The 26,041-nt window shown below is 24.3% G+C and overlaps 1 protein-coding gene and 2 long non-coding RNA genes across 4 annotated transcripts in view; 1 reads left to right on the forward strand and 2 right to left on the reverse strand.

Moving 5' to 3' along the window:
• The window catches only part of LOC108003597 (cysteine-rich motor neuron 1 protein), a 262,593-nt gene that overhangs the window by 85,993 nt on the left and 150,559 nt on the right, over window positions 1-26,041 (reverse strand). The gene's annotated exons all lie outside the window — the stretch shown is intronic.
• The window catches only part of LOC133666142 (uncharacterized), a 171,464-nt gene continuing 150,560 nt past the window's right edge, over window positions 5,138-26,041 (forward strand). Inside the window, exons 1-2 of one of the 2 annotated variants that reach the window (XR_009829865.1) lie at window positions 5,138-5,349; window positions 10,121-10,248. This is a non-coding gene — a long non-coding RNA (uncharacterized LOC133666142). The remainder of the gene's footprint in view (window positions 5,350-10,120; window positions 10,249-26,041) is intronic. The other variant, XR_009829866.1, reaches the window with a different exon arrangement.
• Window positions 10,353-12,535, reverse strand: LOC133666146 (uncharacterized). The gene is made up of 2 exons (XR_009829870.1): window positions 11,306-12,535; window positions 10,353-11,108 (listed from the first exon to the last, which is right to left on the reverse strand). It is a non-coding gene; the product is annotated as an uncharacterized LOC133666146 (long non-coding RNA).

The raw sequence follows: 26,041 nt of genomic DNA on the forward strand, positions 1-26,041 counted from the left end.
TATGTTGATGATATGTTTCTCGAAAAATATCGCTAAAAATATCGATAAATCTAATATTTGATTAAAAAGTTAATATTTATTATATATTTTTATATTACATAATCTATATATTACATACACCTCAAAAAATATAAAAATTATAACAAATTTTATTTTATTTATTTTACTGAATATATCTCTTTTAAAAAAATAAATTAAAATATATTATAAAAAAAAATATTAGAAAGAAAAATATAAAAAAATTTTATTAAAAAAATAATATAATACGATTGAAAAGATTACAAAGATTAGCTTTATTTCTACTTTAAATATTTTAATTATTATATATAAATTCTAATATACATATAATTTTATAAAGTAGATATGTTCCAATAAATATATTTAATTGTAACTTAATAATATAATATAATCCTTATTTTAATTTTTTATTTTAATTATATTATAATTATGTTATCTATAATTACACATTTAATCATTTATGTTGATAAAATTTTTTTTAATGAACGATATTAATTTTATTTTAATTAATTGAAAGAATTTAGTTCTGACACATCTTCATCTATGATAGATGTTGATGTTCAACGTTTTAAAAAAGCTTTAACCGATATTTTTATATAGCTTTTATTTTAGCTTTTATTCGAAAATTAATTATTTATTAATACGCTACATATCCATAAATATAAAAACATTATCTTATTTTATATTTAACATTAAACATTAAATTGTGGTAACAATTTTTATAAGATTTGGTCTATCGTGCAATATGGATTAATTCGAGTTGAAATACGATCTCGTATAAATAATACATCGAAAGACAAGATTCTCACAAGATTGGACGTCGAGAACGGTTTAGTATCTAAGATGGCAATTGGCCAAAGGAAATCCGGAACCATCCAATTCGCGGAATGCGGAAGCTTGTGTCGTATTTAGAAACATCGCTTATAATTTTTCATTTTCCCAAGAATTTGGGAAATTTAGTTGCGCTATTTATACGTATATTGAGACTGTAACTCAATATTGCAACACATCTGAGAAAATGATTACACAAACTGTTTTTCAGATTTTTCATGCAATGAAAATAATGATTTTTCAAAATCGATGCCAAAAACTGATATTAATTAAAAAGATTATATCGTAGACGCAAATATAATACAAATTTTCAATATCGAGTATTTAGTATTCAGTATGGTTGAGTTATTTCTCCTATCGTCGTGCAAAGTATGTCACATTATACGAGATTTGGAAGGAATATTCGAAAATGTATGATTCGCAGATGTGCCATTTGTGTTGCAAAAAAAGGAAGAGATATCGAAAATTTACTGAAGCGAAAAAGCTTTGTATTATATTTGCATAAATTAATTTTTGTTGATATTAATAAGTAATCTTGCATTGACAATTTTGAATTAACCAAAATTTTAAATCGATTTCGTGTGAATTGTGAAAAATTTTTCACGATGTTGCGAATATTAATAAATAATAAAAATTGATATACGTTGAAAGAATTAATTAATAATAATAATACAATTGAAATAAAAATTATTTTAAATGAAAAATAAAATACAAATTTTCTAAAATTTTTTTCTAAAATGTCAAAATTAATGGATATGAAATATTTTGAAATGTTTAGAAATTTACAATTTCTGATAATAACTATTTCAAAATTGAATCAAATCATTTGAGAAGTCAGAAAAATAAATAATATATAAAAGAAAATAAAAAAAAATTCAATTAGAATGAAAAAAATAGTATTGATCGTTTTTAGTATACTTTATTTAAGTCTATAATAAAAAACAATATATTTTAAAGATTTATATCAATTATATATGTGTTGAAAATTTCATCGATTGATATAGAAACAAGCGACAAATATTAAAAAATATAGAAATCTATAAATTTTAAAAGATGATCGAATATTTTCTGCCAGGATTGTTATTAAATAATTTTGACAGTTAACATGAAAGTTCATCCACAGTCATCACAGAATACATGCAATTTTAAAAGTTGCATTAAATTCGATATTGGTATATATGAAACGTACAGAATATTTTTAGAAATCTAAAAACGAAATTGAAAGAAGGAAATTTAAAAAATTTGAAAAAATTTAAAGAATTTAAAAAAATTTAAAAATAATTAAAAAAAACATACAATAATAATATATAGTATGTCTAATAATCTATAATATATAATATGTAATAATATTCATCTTATAATATATAATATATTCAATTTATTTTGAATCGTACAAATATTGAAAAATATGAATAATATGAAAAAATTTAAAATAAAATTTCAAATAAAAATTATATGATAGAAAAAGGTATATTATTAATGTGAAATTAATATGAAATATATCTTTACAAATATGTTTTATATCTTAAATATATCTTAATTATTTATAATATATCTTTTTTAAATAATTCTTTAAATAGAACTATATAATTTTTATTAATCGAATATTAATCGATATGATTTTTTTTGTCTACAGAAAAATATTAAATTTACATCGAAAAATCATTAGTTTAGAAAATATTATAACTTAAAGTTCGTAAAAAGTTATTATATAAAAAGAAAAAAGGAACACGCGAAACGATACTTTACTGTTCTTTCTAATATAAATTTATATTAAATTTCACAAACTTCAAAATATATTTTTTAAATTTTTCAATATAAATAGTTTGATACTTTTTTTTGTAAAAAATAACGAATTATAATATAAAATTGACTTTTATACATTAATTTACAGAAAAACTACTAATATTGTATAACGTATCTTTTTATATTAATAAATTTTAACCGAAACATTTTTTCACATCATTCATATTTTTCCAGATATTTGGATGGTTCCAGATAAATTAGAGACATCCTATATGGTGAAAAAAGAGTAGGAAATATTTTGAATGATAAAAGATCGTCATTTAATAGATCTATGATGTTTGATTATACAATTTTTATTTTAAAAAAAATTCTTTGTATCAAACTAATTATAGAATAAAAAGAATGTTTGAATTGAAGAGAAATGAATATAAAGAATAGATAAATATTTGATAAATAGAAAAATAATAAATATAAATCATATAAAATTCATAAATGAAATATGAAGCAGAAAAAAAGTTATATAATATCGTTAAAATTATAGAAAATTAATTATTAAATATGCATCATTATAAAGTTATAATATAATATATAATTGATAAAATCGTATATTTAAATATTATTAATGTCTGTTAAATTAATTATCATAAATATAAAAATAAAAAGCAATTTAATTATCAATAAAAGTTAAAATCATTATTGAGAACAGCTAGAATTCCATTTCAAAAAAATTTTCAAAAAATTATACAAAAATATAATTATAAAAAAATTATTATAAAAAAAAGTAAAATTTATTATAAATGGAAAAGAGAGAAAATGTACGCTATTAAAATAATAAAAAATAAAACGCTATCATTTTTCTTCATTATGTTTTATTATTTTGTCACATCCATTTTCCAGATATATGTATATAAAATTATAAATTATATTATTATTCTTAGAAAATAGCTTAAAAAGCAATTTTTATTTAGTAATTTATTAAAGTAATTTATTAAAGTAATTTAATAAAATATTAAAGAATATATAGCATATTATTAAAAAAAATATATTTGAAATATCTTATAGAAAAATTCACTTAATTTAAAAATTCAAATTTTAATAAAAATTTGTTCATAATATTATACGAACATATTATACGTATAATATTATACGTGATGTGCTTAAAAAATAAGATATATGTATATTATAATGTATTATAAAAATATGTTAAAAATATATGTAAATATATTATAAAAATGTAAATCTTTTTCCTTACGAAAAATATATATTATCTTTTTATTTAATAGCTCATTTGAAAAGCTATTCAGGCAATATTACTTCTTCGTGACACAAACTCTTTAAAGTTTCAATATTCTTTCATCTTATGAATATAATTTTATCTATAATATTTTTTTGTAATAGGAGGATAGAGAGCTATCAAAATCTGAATATTTTATATATTTAAATTTCCATCTTTTACCATTATAAAGTAATGGTTTTAAGAAAATGAAAAAAAGAAGAATTATATACCATTAACATTAATATTTATTAAAAAAATATGAATGTTTTTGAAATTATGATACAAGCAATCAGTTACTGATTCTGTAAAAATAAGAAAGAGACACAGTTTTTTATTTTTTTTTATTTCGTTTTCAAACAAATCAAATTTGAAAATTTTCAAATATAAGTGACATTAATTAATTCTTTATTGGATACAAATTTATATTGATAGTGATAATATATATGGCTCTATATATGGAAATAAATAAAAAATATACAATAAAATTTTGTCGCTTACATTCTTACTTTTTGAAAAAATCGAAATTGAATATTTATGATCAAGAAATTGTCGTAAAATTGTATGTAAATGAAGAATTCTCAAATTTATTTTTTCAAAAAATAATTTTTCACGAAGAAAATTGTATATAATTTATTCTATATTTTTTTTATTATATACATATATATTCTATTTTCTTTTCACAACGAATTATTTCCTATTAATAGTTTATTCGAATCTAATCTAATCTAATCGATTAGTTTATTTTGTACTTTTGTATTTAAAAATTTTTTAGAAAACTTACTTTTCTTAAAAACTAAGTCTTATATGAAAAAATGTTATTCTTTTCCTCCGAATTATTTTTCGAGATCATAGAATTACTATACTATATATCATGACCTCTGTATATGCATTATACTCAATGCTTTCATCTTATAATAATAATATTCTCAAAATTAAAGTGTAATACGCACATTATATGTAACAATTTCTATAACGAATTTTAACGAATTAAACTTTTATATACAAAAAATATATATAGACATTATTAGTTTTGAGAAATACAAAAAAAAAAAAATCCAGATTTATCCTAAATCGCGGAGTATAGGATCTACCTATTGCTATTGTGTTCGCGAGAATACAGCCTGTTTGATGTTTGGTATTCATCGTGGAAAGACGCGACGTCGTTTTCTCTAATAAGCCACAAGATAAGATGCCACGAAGCCGGAAACCTGTCACGAATCCTTGACACGAGTCGAGCATAGAGAAACGTGAAACGTTTCCAAGATTCGCGTAGCGAACAACCGGTGCAACGCGAAAGAGAGAGTAATCGCAATGCGATAAGATTTCGAATCGTATCGCGATGCATTCGATTCTCGCCAACCATTGGACGTTCCTTCGCGAGGAACGTGCAAATACGCGATTATCAACGAGGAGGAAGGGCTGGTGGCGAGCGAAGCGATATCGTCTCGAGGAGGATTTTCGAGAAGTCTGCGGAGCAGGTATGTAAATTGTTCGTTTGTCCGTTTCAGTAAATATTTGGCGGATGGCGTTTCCTCGAGCATTCGGTTGGTTCTCCAACGGTTTGCGCATCGCATCATGGAGAAGTTGTAAACGGCGCGCTGGTCTCTCTCGCCCGGAATGTCGGTTCATTGGTACAATTATAAACTTGCACTTCTATTATGTACCAAACTATTCGAAGGCATTGTTTTTCTCTCTCAGGAGAAATGGAAACAACGTTTCTCGCGATATTACGTAGAAAAATGTGGACAAAAGAAAAAATAAAATAATAAAATAGAAGAAAAATCAGATACATGAGTCGCATCAAATATCGTTGTTTCTGTAAAGATAAGACTGATATAAGATAAGATATAAGCAATGTATTGTGTTATTTTCGAATGCATGTCTTGATAATTTGAAATTAAAGAGAATATCTTGACAGTTTTTTTATTTAGAAAAGATGGAAAATTTCAAATTAAAGAGTTTCGATGTTGTCTTAATAAATTGATTTTTTTTTATCATTTAAATTTAAAAATTTATTATGATAAATTAATGAATTTTTTTTATCTTTTCTTAAATTGGTAAATATTTCATGAGAAGCAAAACCGAATAATTGATCAATCACAAAGAGACTCGTAAAATTTGCACAAATATCGAGAAGAACGATAAAATATTTATATATGATTATTGTTTATTAAATTAACTATGATAAATTTATATAAATATAAGTTAAAATAATTTTCTTTATTTTGATATAAAAGAAAATAAAAAATAATATTTTTATTATATTGTTAATATATATTTTTTAAGGGATCTGATCTTATTTATATTATTTAGAATAAAATTACTTACTTATATTTTTAGAAAATCTATTATATTATAAATAAAATAATTTTTCTTATAATATAAAGACTGATTCTGATTCTATATAAGACTAAATTAAGATTCCTATATTTTTTCAAAGTTTTTTTATGATTTATCATCTGTCTTTTTATTAACAAGAAAAATACATTACAAAATATTCATCTATATCCATCCATTCTATTCTTTACAAATCATATTAATCCCTAAATTGATTACAGAGAAGCTCGGAGTAATATCATTATCATTTCACTTCCATATTCATTATATCAAAGGCCAATAGAGCATTAAATTAGAGGAAAAGATTATAGCTTGCTGGTAAGTTAATTCCTCAGTAATTTTTGTATTTAAAAAAAAACATTTAAGATAATCATGCATTATATATATAATATTATAGAAAACGATCATGATTTTGATGTATGTTATTGAGATTATCATCCTAAATAATTTTTTCTTATAACTTAATCAATAGTTTCTTATAATTTTCGAAATATTTATAAAAAAAATTGCAATTAATCATAGAATTTTGTCTATAGATATATATCTGTAATAACATATCAACATCTCACTATCACTTATCAATTGTTTATATAAAATAAACATATCACAGCAACTGGTAAAATAATCAAAATATATAAAATGTATAAATCAGTTAATATCGTCATACTTAACATCTATTCGTGAAGAACTTGAATACTCCATGGAATCTTCGGACCTGCAGAATGTGAAAATAAAATATGAAATAAATTTCCGAAATTACAATGACAGTAATATTAGCATTATGCTCGTTGTAATTTTGGTCATTGTTTTGTATTTTATAGTTGAATTCCACGGATCTAAAGAAATTTATGGAATGTTCAACTTTATAGTCGAGATACTTCAAACTCATCAAAATACACGAGAAAATAGGTTTTTTTTAATTCATAGGTTATTCATCTTAACAATTGATACCACTATTTGTAGAAACAATAGATAAACAGCGATCATATATTGATATAATGCTGTCCAAGATGCGCACGTATAATGAAATTCAATAGTAGCGATCTTTTTTTTTAAATATTTTCAAAAATTATAACAAATTAAAAATTAATTATAAAAAAATATTATTTAAGATAATGTTTTTGATACACAGAATAGGACAAATTCTAATCATTTTGAATATATTTGTCATTTTTAAAGATATTGAAAAGTTTCTTCTACGAAAATTATATGAAATTATATATAGAAACCATGATGCAATTGTAATAATTTTTTTATAAGTAAAGAATTTTCGAATATTTCAATATTACTTTTATTTTTTTTTAAATTGTTTGTTATATTTTCTTTATTCGTATGAAGAAAATATTCAATAAAATATTGCAACATAATATTCTATTGGATATTAATTTAATATTTATTAAAATTCAATAAATTCAATAAATTTTAAGTTTTCATTCCAATAATATATACAAATTAAATAATACATCTTATCTTCTAAATAAATAATCGAAATGGTGTCTATTTGAATCAATGTCGAAGTTTGGGTATTTATTATCATTTCTTGATTAATTGCTGCAATAAATTTTTTTCTCGTATCTTTTGTTGTTATATAACATTGTTATTTTTTTTTTGATATACAATATTTTTTCAAAGAAAAAAAATCAAACGACGTGATATCTGGTGAACGAGGTGACCATAATACTAACCCATTACGTTCTATCGATTTGGCAAGATGCTATTGAGAGCTGCTTTTTATATGTATATAATATAGTGAGCAATCATCGTGTTGATATCATATTATCCTTTGAACACCCGTTATACATTCTATAGTAAGTTCGTATAAATTTTTCGTATTTTGTGGTAATGAGTTTTTTATTTATAATTAAATCAGATTATTTCGCCTATAATGACATTTTATAAACTATCACTCTTAATAATATATTTCTCTTAATTGTGTGATCACTAACGCAAATTTATTTGTTGTTATTGTTAATAAAAATTGCCTTATCGATAAATAATATTGTATATAAAAAATCATTATTTCTATTTATTTGTTGCAATATCTATTGGACAGGAAGTAGCACGATTTTAAAAATCTGATCCTGAGTGTAATTCTTGTTCAAGTGATAACGATGAAATTTATGTTTGGGAAGAATTCTTAATACATTACGTCTGTTAATTTTCTAAGATTTTCGTCATTCAATTTGTCATGAACAATTAATCTGAGGATTAAAGTTCACTAATCCGAGTGCACCGATTTTGTTTCTTTGACACACTTTCTTAGTATCGTTTTAAGGTTTCAGTATCTTTTAATTTTTCATGTATCCGTTAAAATATACAGAGCGAGGGATGGATATGACCCGGATAACATTCAATGTATAGTGCTTCCGCTTTCACTGAATTTTTGTCGAATCTTTCCATTTACAAGAAGCATATCTACTTGTTCGTTAAATGAGAATTTCATTTCGAAATTAATTTATCATCAAAATAACGTAGCTTCATAAACCGTTTATTTGAAGAATCTATTCGTACTAATGAAAGAAAGTCTTAGCTACATCGATCATTATATCTCTTTCTTATAATATTCAACTTCATCGTAGAAATAAAAATGTATAAAAATGATAAGAAATGCTTAAGTGATTCAGCGAATCAATGCATTGATAATTATCATTTATTATAAATGTAAGATCGTTGTTATTTAATTCTATATTTATTATTGGAATGATTTTGAAATAAAAGTCATGGAATTTTTTTAATATTTTTTACATTATTATGAAATTATTATGAATAAAAAAATACAGCAATCAATTTAAAAAAATGGATGTGGTCTTAAAATATTTGAAAATCTTCTATAAACTGTTCTAAATTCTCCTTTCATTATAAAAATCACAAAAATCACCCATCTATAAAAAAATTATTATAGCTCTCTTCGTGTCTTTCATATAAAAAATTTTTAAAATATTTTTTAAAATAACAAAATTATTCAAAAGATATTCAAAATTAGAATTATTGCTTCATTCTATATGTTAAAATCAAATAAAATCAAACTATCTTTCTTTTATTAATGCATAATTACACATTTAGCAAAAAAATGTAATATGCTGCATTTATTATTTAAAAAAGAAACTTATTTATCAAAGTTAAAAAAACATTGAAAATGCATTCATTTTTAGAATTTTAATAGAAATTTAATAGAACAGACTTTTCTGTTAAATCATGAAGAAAAACTATAAACTCATTTTTGTTTTTAATATAAAATCAGCATAATATAAAAAGAAATATGAAACTAGATGAGTATATCCTTTCCCCTATGTATTCAAAAATTGTAATTGTATTTAAAAATCTATATATTTTATCGTTTTCTCGTCTATGCTTGAATATGTATGAGTCTGGTGGTCACCATAGACCGCCAAATTGAAAGTATTCAAGCTATTTTCTTTTATTATCTCTAGAATAGAAATGATTATGATTACATGCAGTAAATTTAATAAATTAATTTAAATTAATTCGTTAGTACGTATACTTTTGAAAATAAAAGATCCATATTTGATTTTAGATTTCTAATACTGATAATTCATATATTATTGTGAATGATCAAATATCAATATCATGTGATAGAAAATTTCAATATATCAACACTGACTGACTAGAGTTATCTATTTTTATGCTACTACATTGTGTTGTATCCAAATTCTTTTTTATCGATCCTGAAATCACGTTTGTAAATGATTATTACAATACTATTAATTTTTTTCTATGAAATTCGAATATTTTCTACAACGTATTATTTTTCAACAATATTCAGACAAATATAGACGCAAACGAATATTATAATTATACGTATGTATAATTACAATTGTATACTATATTTTTATAGTTTTATTATATACACGTATAAAGAGATCTATTAATGAAACAATATTTCTATTTCAGGAGAAAATCATAGTACGAATGAGTACGCGAACACCTGATGGAGCTTCTTAAGTCGACACGAAAAGAGAATAGTCCTCGTCGTCATAATACACTCGGGGAAAAAGTGGCGAGAGTCGAGGGTGAGAAGGGTAATAATCGTTCAACAGGTTTTCTTTCGAATCGTGCATACGCTTTCCTTCTCTCGAGTTAACCAAGCAGCGTTTCATCTTTGTTCCGTTTTTGCTTTTCTGCTTGAAATTGATCGTTGCAACGTGTCTTGAATAAATTGCAATCATATTCGAACATGGACACAATCGTTTTTTCGATCTGATTGCCACAATTTTGCTCCGTAATATGTAACGCCAATTTCAGATTGTGGATATCGTATTAGTTTAGTCGATGCTGAGCTTGAAATTTTCGTTTAAAATGTTTTTAAATCCGCGCGCGAAATAAGAACATTTGATTCCAAGCAGTATATCTGTTTCTTTTTAATTCGTCCAAGTTCGGCTAAACTCGTCCGAATTCGTGTCTAATCGAGTCTAAACGTAACCATCGAGTGAATTAACAAGCGTGTGTATAATTTTTCTTTTGTATACATTTGTGTATCCAGTAAGATTTTTGTTCTTTCTTCGTCTTCTCTTTTAAATAAATAAGTTTTATATATTACCGAGGTTATGTATTCGGTCTTATTTTACAATATTTATTTTTATTCAATATCGTCTCGAGTCGAAATGTCGAGGAGAACGATATGATTCTCACAACTTCGTACATATTCAGGTGAATAGAACGGCAACACTGTACGAAGAATTAATTACGACGATATTCGAAATAGTGACAGCGAATGCAACCGATCAGTTGACGCCAAGCGACTAGTTTGGGACGCTGACGGATTACGATAAATGCGATTAAGCGATGCAGTCGACACGGTTGCTCGATATATTGATTAATCAACCGAGATAAAATAAACGTCCATTTCCGTGAATTTCCATTTGCGATCGAATCATATCGCCTAGAAAGACAAAAAACTTATTTCGAAAAAATGAAATAATTGTCCGAAGTAATTTAAAAAAGAGAATTCGGTATTCGATTCGATAAAATTGTAAAAATGAAAGATGTGGGGATCATTTAAATGCTCGACTTTCGATTTATTTCTGGTAGATTTTTCGCAATCCGATATGGCTTAATTTATTTATAAAATGAATATACCTAGCTATCACGATATCTGTTATCGTCAGAACTTCCGTGTCATCTGCGCTGATTAACCTCATTACGACGGCTGGCCCTCATTTCTCTTCCTATTCCCAATATAGATACATACATAGCATGTCTAAAAAGTAATAGAATTAATAATAAAAAGATCCAATGAAAAACAGAATATAATACAGAATATAATCATATTTTCATTTTTGAGGAAAATATTATTTAAGAAATTTTATTTTTATAGAAAATTATAATATTGAATCATATTTAAATAATAAATTAAATAGTGATAATAATTCTTATTAAATTTTAGATATAAAATTTATTTCACTATAACAAAATATAAAATATAAAACAAAATATAAAAAATCAACATTGATATACATATGACACATTCTTGTTTTTTACTATTCTTATATATAAATTAAAAATTTTTGAAATTTATGAAATTCATTATAATAAAAGTCATTTATTTTAGAATTTATAATAGTTGTAAAAAATCGTTCATAAAAATTCGTAAAAAACATTTAGACTTCAAAAATCATTCATTTTATTCATCATATATAAAGTATATTCTTTCGGCATCACTGTATTCGATCAACTAACTGCAAAGATAGACTTTTAGAGATTTATTGTATTTTGGTCACGATTGCTTATATGATTGAAATGTTATCGTAGCATTGATATTTTTTTTTTTTTTAACCTTTTATTATTCTTGAACACGAGAAATAATCATAGGGAGTCAAATCAAATAAATAGCTAAGCATTACTATTTGTTTTTTAGCCACTGCATCAACAATGCATTGTACTTTTCATCATATTATTGTTATTGTTATTATATTTTTGTGAGAGACGTATTAAGAAACATTTTATTACTTCACTGAATTATATTATTATTTCATTCTTATATTATGTTTATTTTTGTTGCATTGTTTTTGAAATTGTTTATGAAAAATTTATACATGTGCATAACTGCATACATAAGTTAAAAAAAGATATAAATAATCGAATGGCGTGAGGATGGCAACGATACATCGATATATCGATATTTTTATCGATTGATATTTGAAATTCAATATATCAAAATCATTGATATTTTTATATAATTGACGATTTTAGATATATTTAGAGAATCATTTTAAAACTTTAAAAGAATATGCCAAATTATTTGCTTCATATATTATATTCTTGATAATAAATCAGAATGTTCATCAACAAATAGATATTTTGAGATTGTGTTTATCTTTCATTGTAAAATACATAATTATTTTTATTTTTATCAAATCTTAAATAAAATTTATTTGTTATTTGACAAGTTTTTATATTCAAAATATATATTTTTTTTTATCCAAAAATATTTATTTCTTGTCACAACATCAATATTGTCAGAATAATTCGATATATAGATATTCATCTAAGGAAAATATAACATTGATACAAAAAAAATCAATTATCTAGTATGCTTATTCAATTTATATTATTAAATAGTGTCCTAAAAAATATTGATTTATATATAATAAAAATTGTATAAAAATCTTATAAAACTTTTATCTTTAATCTTAATTCAAATTTAAAAAAAATATATTTTATAATCATCCATATTTTATTATACTATAATCGGATAACATCGATATATGGCAATTAATCGATGACATTTAGTATCGATATATCATATTTTTTTTACATGTCTAATTTCTTTAAACATATAAAAAAAAATAAATCTCGTTATTTTTCAGATAGATCGTGTACTAATTGTGATATAATGATCAAATATCAAATATTTCTCAAACTTGATTTGCAAATAATTTTCAATTAAAATTATATCATATTTTTTTCATTATGACTTATTTATATTCGATCGATGGTATGCAAACGAACTTTAACTTACGTTTCTCTAACTTACGTAAAACGTTATTATAGATTAAAAAAGGCTATTATAGATTAAAATTGATGCGTGGGTAAGTCACAATTGGCTAAACTATCGCCTCAAAACAAGATCAAGATTTATCGAAACCCACGTGGCAAGCGAAAGTTGTTTCTTTGCGATGGAGATTACAGACAGACACGGTTGAATTCGTTGTTGTCGCGTTTAGGTTACAGTTAATAGTGGATGCGTTTTCGTTTCATTCGAACTAATGTTGTGTAATATAAATATATATAAATATCGATAATAATAGGAGGTTATCAATAATATCATTAGTGTTGATAAAGGATTGCAATAATTGAAATTCCTATTTTTTCTTATTTAAAATTATTATTAGAGATAACGATATCTATGTTAATATGATTATCTATGAATTAATCATATTTTAGATATATTTTATTGACTATATTAATCACATTATAGTTATATATAGTTTTAGATATATTTATTTAAAATATCATTAAGATATAATACAAGTAGAAATAGCTGAAGTAATATATAATTTTCAATAAAATTTATTTATTTGTTTTAAAACTTTATATATATTATATATATTTCTGTGAACCTTAATAATAACTTTAAATAAGAAAAAACATAATGTCAATTATTTATTTGTTAACAATATTTTAATAATATTATCAATATATTAAAAATTATCGATAGAATATCGATAACATTTCAATAATCGTTAGTTATAAGTCTAATTGAAACATTGCAAAAACTGATGAAAAATTCAAATCAATCTTCTCTAATTCTCAACCCTAGATTTCTATCAGAAAACTAAACTTAAGAAACTAAATTTAAGAAATTGTTAAAAAATGAAAAAAATTAGAAAATAAGTGCCTAAAATTCAAAATATCATAAAAAAATATACATTTTCTATTCATAAAAAAATCATTTCAAATTATATTCAAATCATACTTCAATCATACTTTTTAAAATGAAGGAAAAATTTAAGAAAATTTTTTAAGATTTTTTTCAAAAATTGTCATACAAGAAAAAAAATAAAACATAAAATATATTATCTTATAAATTTTATTTAAAACATTTTTTTCATATAATTAATAATTTGAAAAATAATAAAAAAAATCGATTTGTGAGCATTTAAATAATTATTTTAATGTTTAGAATAATTTTTGAAAACATATTTTCTCATTATTTGATCGAATCGAGAAATTTTGTTAAAATTATTTCTTTATTAATTGAAGTTATTTTTGACGAGATGTTGAATCGATATTATTAAATAAAAGGAAAATTTGAAAGATAACAATAATCAATTGGCTCTAATTCAACGGAATAATTTTTACAAATAAACAGTGTATTTAGTTTTTATGTGTTTGTGTGAAAATTATTCTGTTGAACTAATCATAAGATTGTCATTTTTTTTATTCTTGTAAATTTCAATAGTACGAAATCACATTTTTAAAATTGAAATATCTCTTAAATCAATGGTTTTTCGATATAACAAAAATTTTTTATAAAGAATATGCAGATAAATGGATTAACACATTAAAAATTAAAGTATATTAATTCTATTACAAAATTAACTTGATCTTAAAATCTACGCTATTATTCGATTTGAAAAAAAATTCTTTATACAATATATTTCGAATCGAATAAATTTTATTAAAATATTTTTTTGATAACTTTAATTTTTCATGAAATATTTGATTTCGTATCCAGTTAAACGGAATAGCGCGTATAACAATATAAATATAAATATATATCAATTTACTCATTTTACTCAAGAATATGCATTAGTCAACCAATATATTCATATAAATAAAAATTTTCATTTTAAAGAATTAGGAATCCAGAATATCTTGAATGGAAAAGTATATTCCTTCAAATTAAGATAAAGTTTCCTAATTAAATTTTTTCTTTTTTATTTGAAGTTTTCAGATAAGAGAAGAGAATTAAATTAAAATCAAATTTAAATCATTTAAAGTATTTCAAAAAAATTCATTTGAAAAACAGAAATCGTTTTGGTGAATTCATGTGAAAAATCATACTTTTTTAAAAGCGGAAATCGTTCTAACGAATTCCAATTCAAAATTCGTACCCCTATTCTGCAAAAATTTGCCAAGAAAGCAGATGGCAACTGACCCAAGAGCCGCTTCGCTGCCGCTCGTAAACTAAACAAAAGAATTTAACAGACGACTGACCAAGCGAGGATCAAACGTTCTGATGAACAGTTGTTGGTCATCCAGGTGCAAAAATAATATCACCGCTCTTAATGTAATATTACTTAATTAAGGATTTGATATAATGTTTATATATATATATTTTAATTTTTATTTTATATAAAATAAAAGATCATTGAAATAAATATTTTTTTAAAAACAAATATATAATATATAATATATAAAAAAAAATAACTATTATTATTCAATTATTGTACCAATTTATTTAAAATTAATTTATTTTATTTTTATTGAAGTACAAATTTTTTTCTTGTTTTTTATGCAAATTTTTCAATTATTTTCAATAAATCTAAATTTTTGTAAATATCTGCAGATAATAATTTAATAAAGTTACTTATTTTTCCCGACAATATTGAGGATCTAAAATAATTTTTAATTAATTTTAATTTAGCAAAATTTCTTTTGATACCAGTTAGATAAAATTAAAAAAATTCTTAAAACTATATAAAAGTTAAGAAATCAAGATATTAATTCATTATTTGTAATATAATCTAAAATATCTAAATTACAGTTAAATATGTTATCAATTGTATCAATTGAGTTGTATAAAATAACTTATTCTTGTAAGTAGAATAACATTACAAAAATCATGAATAAATTAATTAAATTTGTTTGAAAAAGTTATACTTGTTAATCAAAATTTTCATATAAACATTTTCATGTACACATATTGAATAATAATCTATTTTTCATCATCCAAACTTCTATTTATTGAACCAAGAATTCGTGCGTTTTGTAAACAAGAGAAAATACATGTAATGTAACCACTCGCATAAAAATCTATGGAATTAATTGTTGCATGTTCAAAACCCAATTTAAATGAAAACTCATCGCAATCGTAGTTTTAATACAACCGATTCTGCGTGACTGGTGCTGGCCTCAAGCGGCGGCAATGTTCCATCCTCGAACAGCTGTGACCACGAATTTGCCATCAAACGTCGACCACCGATAATCTCTTTTTCTTCGTTTCCGTTTATCCGTTTATTCCATCTTTTTTACAAATTGCTTTTCCCCTCTCACTTCCTCACACACGCGAACCGATGATTAAATTATTCGCGATATGTACATTGATAAATCTCTCGATGACGCATAACTTTCGTAAAAGCAACTATTACGAAAGCAGCGTTTGACAAAAATATCGAAAGATGTGATTTTTTTTCATGCATCGATAAAACTCTGCTCGCGAGAATATACGTATATGCGTCATTGATTTTCAAATAAAAAAGGCGAATATTCCGCTTTGCCTTCGTTTGCGTTAAAAGGGAGAAAATAGATGGAACGCCATTGATGAACGATATGTTTTATACATATATTTCGATGATTCACTTTTTGGAATTCGAACGCAATTAATTTATAAGCGCATCTCCAATTCATTCATATCTATTCATTTGATACAATTTTCTGAAGTAATTACATCATGAATTAGAAAATTAAGGGGTAGTCGCAAAGTATCGGACGTGAAACGTCGTATGCACAATTTGACACATTAATTGAAGTTCGTAACTCCTAAAGGGTATCTACATTTAGCAATGCAATCCGAGGAGAAATCAATTTGGTTTATAATACATTCATGTAGTTACAAATTCTACTGATGGGATCACGGAATCTAATTTAGCTTTTAAACATATAAGTTCTGAATATGTATGAATTTAATAATAGATCAATAATCAAGGATTAAATAATAAGACGGAGAATAATTGATATCAATGAAAAAATCAATAAAAATAAAATAAAAATTAATTGAAGTTACAATTAACAATTAATTTAAATCACTTCTATTCTTATTACTAGTATATTTTAAAAAATCAATGAAATATCATTTATTTGTAGATTATCGTTAACAATATCTTTGATGATAAATTTGAATAACATAAAATAAAAACTCTATAAAACTCGTTCGTTACTCTATTATAATCATGATCGTGTTTGGACGCAGGAAGAAGCCTCTCAAGAATTCTAGAGATAAGTCGCAAGAATTTTTATTGCTTTTATTTAATCACCTGAGCATATTTAACTCGACGAAGAGACCATTCTGCGTATTTCGTGATCAACAGACCGAATCTAATTTTTTCTCGCACAATCGCAAGGTGACATCGTATTTACGTTTTTCTTAGCCGCGCGCGCATATCATGTTTTGGATTCATGGGCCGTAACATTTTAGCGAAAAGTCGACGAAAGTCGAGGCAAAGGTGTCAGGTGGGGGCAATGAAAACGATTGGTTCGGCGCCACGGGGCAAAGTCGAGCGCAATGGCTCGAAAGAATGCAAGGACGAGGAGGAAGGATCGTCTGGTTCGCGAAGGTGAGGCTTTCGTTGGTATTTTTTCGCAGTCAGCTGTGCAAAGATTGACATCACCGCGTGCCAGAGCTGTGATTCATCGAAAAGAAAGCACTCGAGTCGATAGTACCTGGAAATGAATTAAAGTAGCCGTTTATCGCCGATTAAGATAATCGAACGAACAAGCACCGCGTCACGCGCTAAAGAAAGACTTCTCTGTTCATCTTTCCAAAGGCTTGCGACGATATCTCGACGAATCGCATACTCGCTTTCGAAGAATTTGAATGCGCGCACTCCTGTAATTTTCCGCCGACATAGAGAGATGAACCGACGCTTTCTTCGTTGTCATCTTGTAAATCATTGATACGTTGTATGGAGATTATAAAAGATTAAAAATCTTTATGATGCGAAGAAAAATTGCACAATACAGTAGAAACTCGGACAAGTTAAGTTTTTATTATTATTTTATATTGTCTTTACGCATAGAATATGTACAAAATCAAATTGCATTTATTATAGAAAACATAAGCAAATGGAAGAAAAATTATTTATAAATATAATAATGTTCTTATTACTCATATAGATACGATGTTATCCAAAATAGCCCAATATATACATATTGAAGTTTAAATTTGATTCATATCTGGAGAACATGTTCCAATATATAAATGTAATATTCAAACATGTTTGATATTTTATGAAAAAATATTTTGACACGGTTTCATATCAGACAGTAGAATGTTTTAAAATAAATTCTTTTTATATGTACGTAATCAATAAAAATGAAATAACTAATTCCAAATATGATATTTATTCCTAAAATTTTACAAATATTTATTTTGTTAGATATAATTCACGATTTATTTATATTAACATTTAATTTAAGTATATATAATTTTTAAAAATTTTAAAATATATATTACATTATGTACATTATTATTACGTAAATTCCATTTAATAATATTTATAAAAAATTTATAAAATAACTATACTTTTTAATGCAAAAAAAGCATATATCTCTACATTTCAGTTCAATTTCAGCATAGATTTACACTTTCAAATATGCATGGATGCCTAAAAAAAAATTTTTTTTTTGATTTCAATGATATTTTATATATACTACAAAAATACAATAAATATTTTAATGTTAATTAGTTGTTATTATATAATTGTTAATTAATAAGAAATTTTAAGAAATTTTTTGAAATCTGTGATAATAATTAGAAAATAATTCTTTCAATTAAATATCTTCAGCAAAATAAAATTTTAAACTATTATTATATTATTAATGCTATCATTTGATTATAATCAAATTTGATATTTCAATTATAAAGAAGAATAAAAATTAAACCTAAATTAAATAATATTTATGCTGTTTTTCAGATAATGATTCAGATAATTTCAAATAACGATACATTTGTTTTACTGATTGAAATTATTTTTTGTTAATCAAATATTAATTTTATTTTCACCGAAATAACAAATAAATTTAAATATAATTCTGTGTAGTAAAGATATGATTTATTCCATTGTTTTCGATATTTTAAAGAGTTTATCATATATATTTTTACTTTTTTCTATATATTGAAAGTTACTTTATTATTTTTTAAGTAAATGATTTCATTTCACGATATATATTAATCTCTAATCTATCCAATATAATAAAAAATATTAATTTTAAGTTCAACTTGTTGACAAATTAAATTAAATTAGAAGATGTTCATTTAATATTTTCTTATTAAGTATTTTTTTTTAACAGAAATTCTAAAATAAAATTGGATACAGTATGAATTTTAAACGCATGTACGTGGATTAAGAAAATATCAATTATTTTATTTGTAACAAATAAGTTTAAACGAAAATCTTTTATATCACATATTTGTTCTACATATCTCTTTAATAACATTATTAATTATCTACATTTATAATATAAAATAAATAATTGATTGAATTATAATTTTTCGTTTTCTATAAATTAAAAATTTTTTATTTTTAATTTAATAATTAAATATTTATTCTCGTTGTTGAATTTTACAAAAATAATTTCCCTCTTTTTATTAGATAAAAGTTCTATTTATATTAAAAACATCTCTTTAAAATTTTAATTCTTACCGATTCCATCATTCCATCGCGATAAAACGAAAAAACTTAGAACGATCGGTATTGCACGACTCTCCTCTATTTATTCGGATGTTGGAGATACGGTTCGATGGTTGTCAATTCATTTTTCTTGTTTAAAAAAAAAAGAAAAATAAAAAAACTACGCGTGTTGGATTTCCAACATCGTGGCGTTACGCCATCAACAATATTATGGAAATATAGATAGATATACACTCAGTGAAAAAGCGCAATGTTGCTCATTGCTCAAATATCGAAATTCGTATCGATATTATTCTTTGTTCTTTGTTTTCACACGATAATTCATTTGACCAGTGATATGTCTGGGAACTTTTTTATCTTATGCTATTTCGAAATAAAAAACAAACTAGATAGAACGTACAGTTGCATCTAAAAATTTTCAGTTTGTTATATTTTCTTTTTTTTTTCTTTTTTATATTTTGAGAGAAAGCGATATCCAAAAAAATTTTCACTAATATTAGATAAAAAAATAGAACAGATCTTATGATATAAATTGAATTAACCTATTATTTGTCGCAAATTACTATTAATATTTTGTTATTGTGTATTATTTATAACGACAGCATAGCATCGTAATATGGAGTCGATTAATTTGGAAATAAGATTTAAAAGAATTTCATTTCGTTCTTCTTTTAAAATTTCGAATAATTCTTTTATTTCGATTTTTAAATTTATTTACGTGTTGTTTCAACTTCCTTTATAAATTGCTCATTTGAATTAATATTTACTTGGATTCAGCAAATCAGATGAAAACTTATATTTTTGAAGGCTAATTGTCGTTTATAATCAACTTTGACGTGTGTTGATGAAGCATTACGCGAAGAATCCGTAACAAAATGATTATATTAATTATAATAAAATATTGCTTTCTTTCCAATAAAGATTTATACTATTATAATACTAGATTTAATTAAAGATTAAGTTTTGCACAAACAAATTTATTAATTTTATAAATAAGTACGGATACATAAAATAATAAATATAATGTATTTTTTTTCTTTTCATTTGTCATATTCTTTCAGCTAATATCAGCCAAAATTTATTTCAACTTTTCACTTTTGGAATATAAAGCGGAAAAAAGTTCCGATTAATCGAAAACTTTTGCACGTAACTGTATGCGAAAAACGGACGTGAATAGCAAGATCGAGAATTGTATAAAAAGAAAGCAAGATGGTTTTCCCCGATGTCGAACAAATACACGATCGATAGAAGCGAATCGCGTAATTCCGTGATTTTAGTGGAAACAAAGCACGCGCACAACTTTATAAGATTTTCAGGTAATCACGAGAAAACAACTGTCGGTGGAGATTTGTCGGGGAAAAGAAAGAATAAAATTGAATGAAAAAGTCACCACAATTGATTTCGACGAGTCCAATCGTTCTTTCTCCGTTCCTAGATGTATTAACAAATCCACTACTGTTTCGCGAACGCGGTCCGGTATACGATTCGGAAAATATTCAAAGATCGATCGATGCGGTAATCGTGGAATTTTCACTCGACTATCGGTCGAGGCATTTGCCGAGAAAGATATAGATATAGGAACGAAACAGGGGTTGGTGGTTATATTACGTTCCATTCCAATCTGGATGGGAATCACGATTTCGCAAAGTATCATTAATGAACGACGGCGGTGTTGGATTCCATGACGCAGAGGCGAAAATACGCGACTTGAATTCGTCCATTGATTCGCGCGCGCGCTCATTGCTCACGACACGCACCGCGACACGCATCGCGATCGCGCGTAATACACGCGTATACGCCAACTACGCGGCGGCGTTCATTCATCGGGCTCGGCCGGCTTCTTCGGTCACGCGCTTCTTCATCCTTGTCTTTCCCTGTTTACCGACCGGAATGCTAACGTTTCCTCTTCCATATCGATCGAATATCTTATTTCTTATTCTTATTGCGATAACAAACCGACCTGTTACGAGTTCGGAGTTACAAATTAAGGAAAATTAAGTTACACGTGTATACAAGATGAATCATTTAACTGTGTGCCATTCAACTGTAATTCACTTGTAAATTATTCGTCGTATAAAAGATGGGTAATTATTTACAAGAATCATGATCTTTTTGATAATTTTAATACATCATCGGTTTGAATTATATTGCGAAAATTTTATTTTATTTCGTGGTCGTTGTTAATTAAAAAATTGTTATTAACGACAACTTTTCTTGGAAATAGTTTAGATTAGCGTAGATTGGATTAGTTTTAATCAGGTTTATTGCTACGATTGCTACAATTACTACAATGGTCTCGTGGCGGCCAGATTAAGAAAACTAACCTAAATACAAATACAAACAGTTTAGATTAGCTAGTTAAATGAATTTTTATTTGATTTTGATTTGAAGTGAGATTAAAAATTAGAATTAATTGATGTTAAACAAGATTTTACTTAATTTCTGATTTCATGAATGTATGTCAATTGATTTGTATATTTGAATTAAGTTAATAACTTTTTAATAAACGATGGCAAGTAATATCTTCATTATTCTATTCAACACTATTCATAATGATCTAGATAACATATTAAAAAATTCAACATATTAATAAAATCGAAGATTGGTATTTTTCTGTAAATTTTTATTAAAAAATCTTCCAAATAAAAATTGTTTCATATCATATATAACGATTAATTTTTTGATAAGTTTGTTAATGATAATATGTAATATTTGATTCTAAGATTTCGAAGAATGTTCGATATTAAGTAAAAAAGTATAAAATCAAAAATTAATAATGTTTGATGATTTTTAATTAATTTTTAATTTACATAATATTCAAAATGTTCTTCGTTACGATTAATATAAATGCACAGCTAATGAAAAAATTGATATATATGCTTATTTCCGAAGTTACGTAAGAAGCATGAACACGTTAAGGTAAGATTAATCAGTCGCCATAAAAAAGAGTTATCAATAAAGTTATAAAATGCGTCTCATAACGTAACTCTAACTAATTCGTAAATTATTCGTTTTGATGAAAAAATATTCCATACGAAAGCAAAAAAGGAAACATACTGTAGAAAAAAATATTATACGATATTATTAATTTTTTTGAAAAACACATAAAATGAGTCTCATAATTCCAAATAATTATTCGTAAATTATTCGTTTCGTGAAAAAATATTTTATACAAAAGTAGAGAAACATACTGTAGAAAAAAATATTATATGGTGTTGTTAATTTTTTTGCAAATTTGCAAAAAGATCAAATTCGTTTTTTTAAATAGAGTCATGTATTTTTTAATAATTTTTTAATTGACGCAGAATATTATTCCATATAAAATAAAAACTTCTTAGCCAGCTAAAGCGATTTTACAAAAAAAAATATAAATAAAGAAATATCCTTGTCTTTTATATGATAAATTTTAAAAAAAAAATTCAAATTTTACAATTCATTAAAATATCTTATATTCGTTAAAATAATTTTTTACTTTATGTAGCTTACTTATGTAGTTTTGAATAATAATATATATATAATAATAAAATCTGCATTAATTTATTAAAAAAATATATAATTCCATAAAAAAACAAATTTGATTTTCAATTGGAAAAAATTAATATCATATCATATTATAATTCTGTTCCTTTAAATATAATTTTTTTATATGAAACATTTTTTCATAAAACAAATTTACCAATTATTTGAAGGGATCATGCTAGAAGGGAAATTCTGTACAGCATTCTGAATAAGAAAAGTAACATGATTCTTTTCTGTCTTCTTCTCTGTGTGTTGAAAAATAGAATCATAATTATGATTCAGTTTGCACATTTGACAGATAAATGAGATACAAAATGTCCAAACACATATATGTATACTGATATACATCAGTATGTCACCAGCCCTTTTTATCCACGAAAAGATTGCGAAACCACGACCAATCGAGAAAGAGATGTCAACAAAAAATATGCATCCACGAAAAAAATATGATTTTCATAAATTTGTTTAAGTCGTCTCTACAAGGAGCATTTTTCAATCTATAGTTCGATATTCAATCAACAATCTGTATTTCGATTCAAATGCAAATTATCTCAGACGTTTTCGAGCGTGCCTTCGATTCATTAAATTATATGTATATATGGATATAAAATTGTAAATTTGTATTTCGTTTAAAAATTGCGTTTTAAAATTATGCTATTTTTCAATTTCATATCTATTTTTAAAATTTTTTTTTTTTTTTTTTACTTTAGTTAATTATTCTTGCCATTCATAATAAGTATTTTCGTGCACTAATGGGATTTTCCTGTCTATTGAATAAATTAAACGAAATTATACATTAAAATCTTATTTCATCACGAACGCCATTCACTGCTCTTAGTCTAATCGAAAGTCACGCGATAAAAGATCTATTTTGCCAAAATAGTAATTTTTATCAATTTTAAGAATATCGTTCCAGTTATTTTAAAACTTTTATTTTAGCATTAAAAGAAGAAATCGTTCGAAAATTGGAAGAATATTTTATATTTTTATTCATTTTTTCGAAAAAAAAACTTTATTCGCTTGATTTTGTTGATTCGAAACACTTAGTTTATTCATATTCATTAATCTCTTTCCATGAAAATCCTTTTAATATAAAAAGAAAGATTTATGCATTCATGAATAATACATTTTTTTAGCAAATCTATCGATGTACTTGTCAAAAACACTGAACAAAGGGAAAAAATGACCAGAAACAATGAAAGACGACCAATTATTCGAAAAACAGCTAGGATGCATTCTAATATTTTCATATTGATAGAACGTGCTCTAATCATCTTTTTTTTTTAAACATGACGTGATGTGAAACAAATATTAAACTTCAGGCTCATTTAACTCGGCTATCTGAAAGAAAATGTTTTAAACAACAAAGTTTTTTAATATTAAAAGAAGCATAAATATAATGATTAATTTTTTATACATTCCTTTTTTACCGAGATTAATTCTAATAAAACTCAAAGTTTTTTATCATTTAACTATACGATTCGAAAGAATGTTAAATGGTTGAGTAAGAATAAAAGGAGTTAAAAAATACAAGAGATAAAAAATATAATTCGAGATTATTTTTTAATTGATTTTTAATTTAAATAATGTTCAAAATGCTAACTACTATAATTAATATGTATAGCGATCAACTAATGCGATTGACATATGCGCAAGAATTATATATTATAATATATTATAATATGATGCGCCCTGCGATGCGATTCTTCATATCTTCGAATGTCATAGGTCGTTCACGAATGTCATTTTTTAAATGTTCTAGCAGAAATTGATTGATCAAATGATGTTGGAGACCGAGTCGGCCATAAAATTTTATTTTTTATTCATTTTTCACTATCTTGATAATTATTAAATTTTAATACATATCTTAATACGTCTTTTTTACTAAACATCAAAGATTTCGAATCATATGATCAAATACTATAAAAATTAAAAAACTTGATGATTTTTATTTTGGTAAAAAAATTAATTATTACATTATGCATCCCAAAAAATACTTGTTTGAAGAAAAACAAAGTAGTTTATGATTAAAATTCAGACAGAATTAAACATTTTGTAAATCTCGTATATAATTGCAAAGAAAAGCACTGGTATTGATTTGAATAACTGCAGAAGAGATTGACAAATTGATAAATTAATTAACGCTGTGTTAAAGTTTCGTAACATAAGTTTTCTCAATAATTTTCCGATATTGTTAATAATTTTATTAAGAGATATTTTACATAGAATAAATATTTTATAGAAATGAAATGTATGAAATACTACAATTTGTTTTGATTTATTTTCTTATTTTTTATTATTATTTATTTATATTCCATTACACATTCATTAATATTCGCTAATTAATTCCTAATTTTTCTTATAACTAATAGATTTTAAAAAAGAATAAAAAAGTTTAATTATTTTTTGAAAGCAGTATGATGATCACATCAAATTTTTTAATTTACAATGATTATCGTGAAATGTCGTCATTTTTTTTAAATTGATATATATTTTTCTTTATATTTAATGATAACGATTATCGAAACAAATTTGATAACCTGTTATATAATAGTTCAACATCTCTTTCCGATTTAATTATGCAGCGTCTTTTCTAATGCAGTATCTTTCCCATGATTACTTTAAATGAAGTTTCAGCCAACAGTTGTCGACTGGCAATTAAACAACTTAAACTAGATTTAAAATGTTTGGATGTAGAGAATCTAATCTAACTCAACCT

The sequence above is a fragment of the Apis cerana genome, linkage group LG1, assembly GCF_029169275.1.
Source record: "Apis cerana isolate GH-2021 linkage group LG1, AcerK_1.0, whole genome shotgun sequence".
NCBI classification, from domain to species: Eukaryota; Metazoa; Arthropoda; class Insecta; order Hymenoptera; family Apidae; genus Apis; species Apis cerana.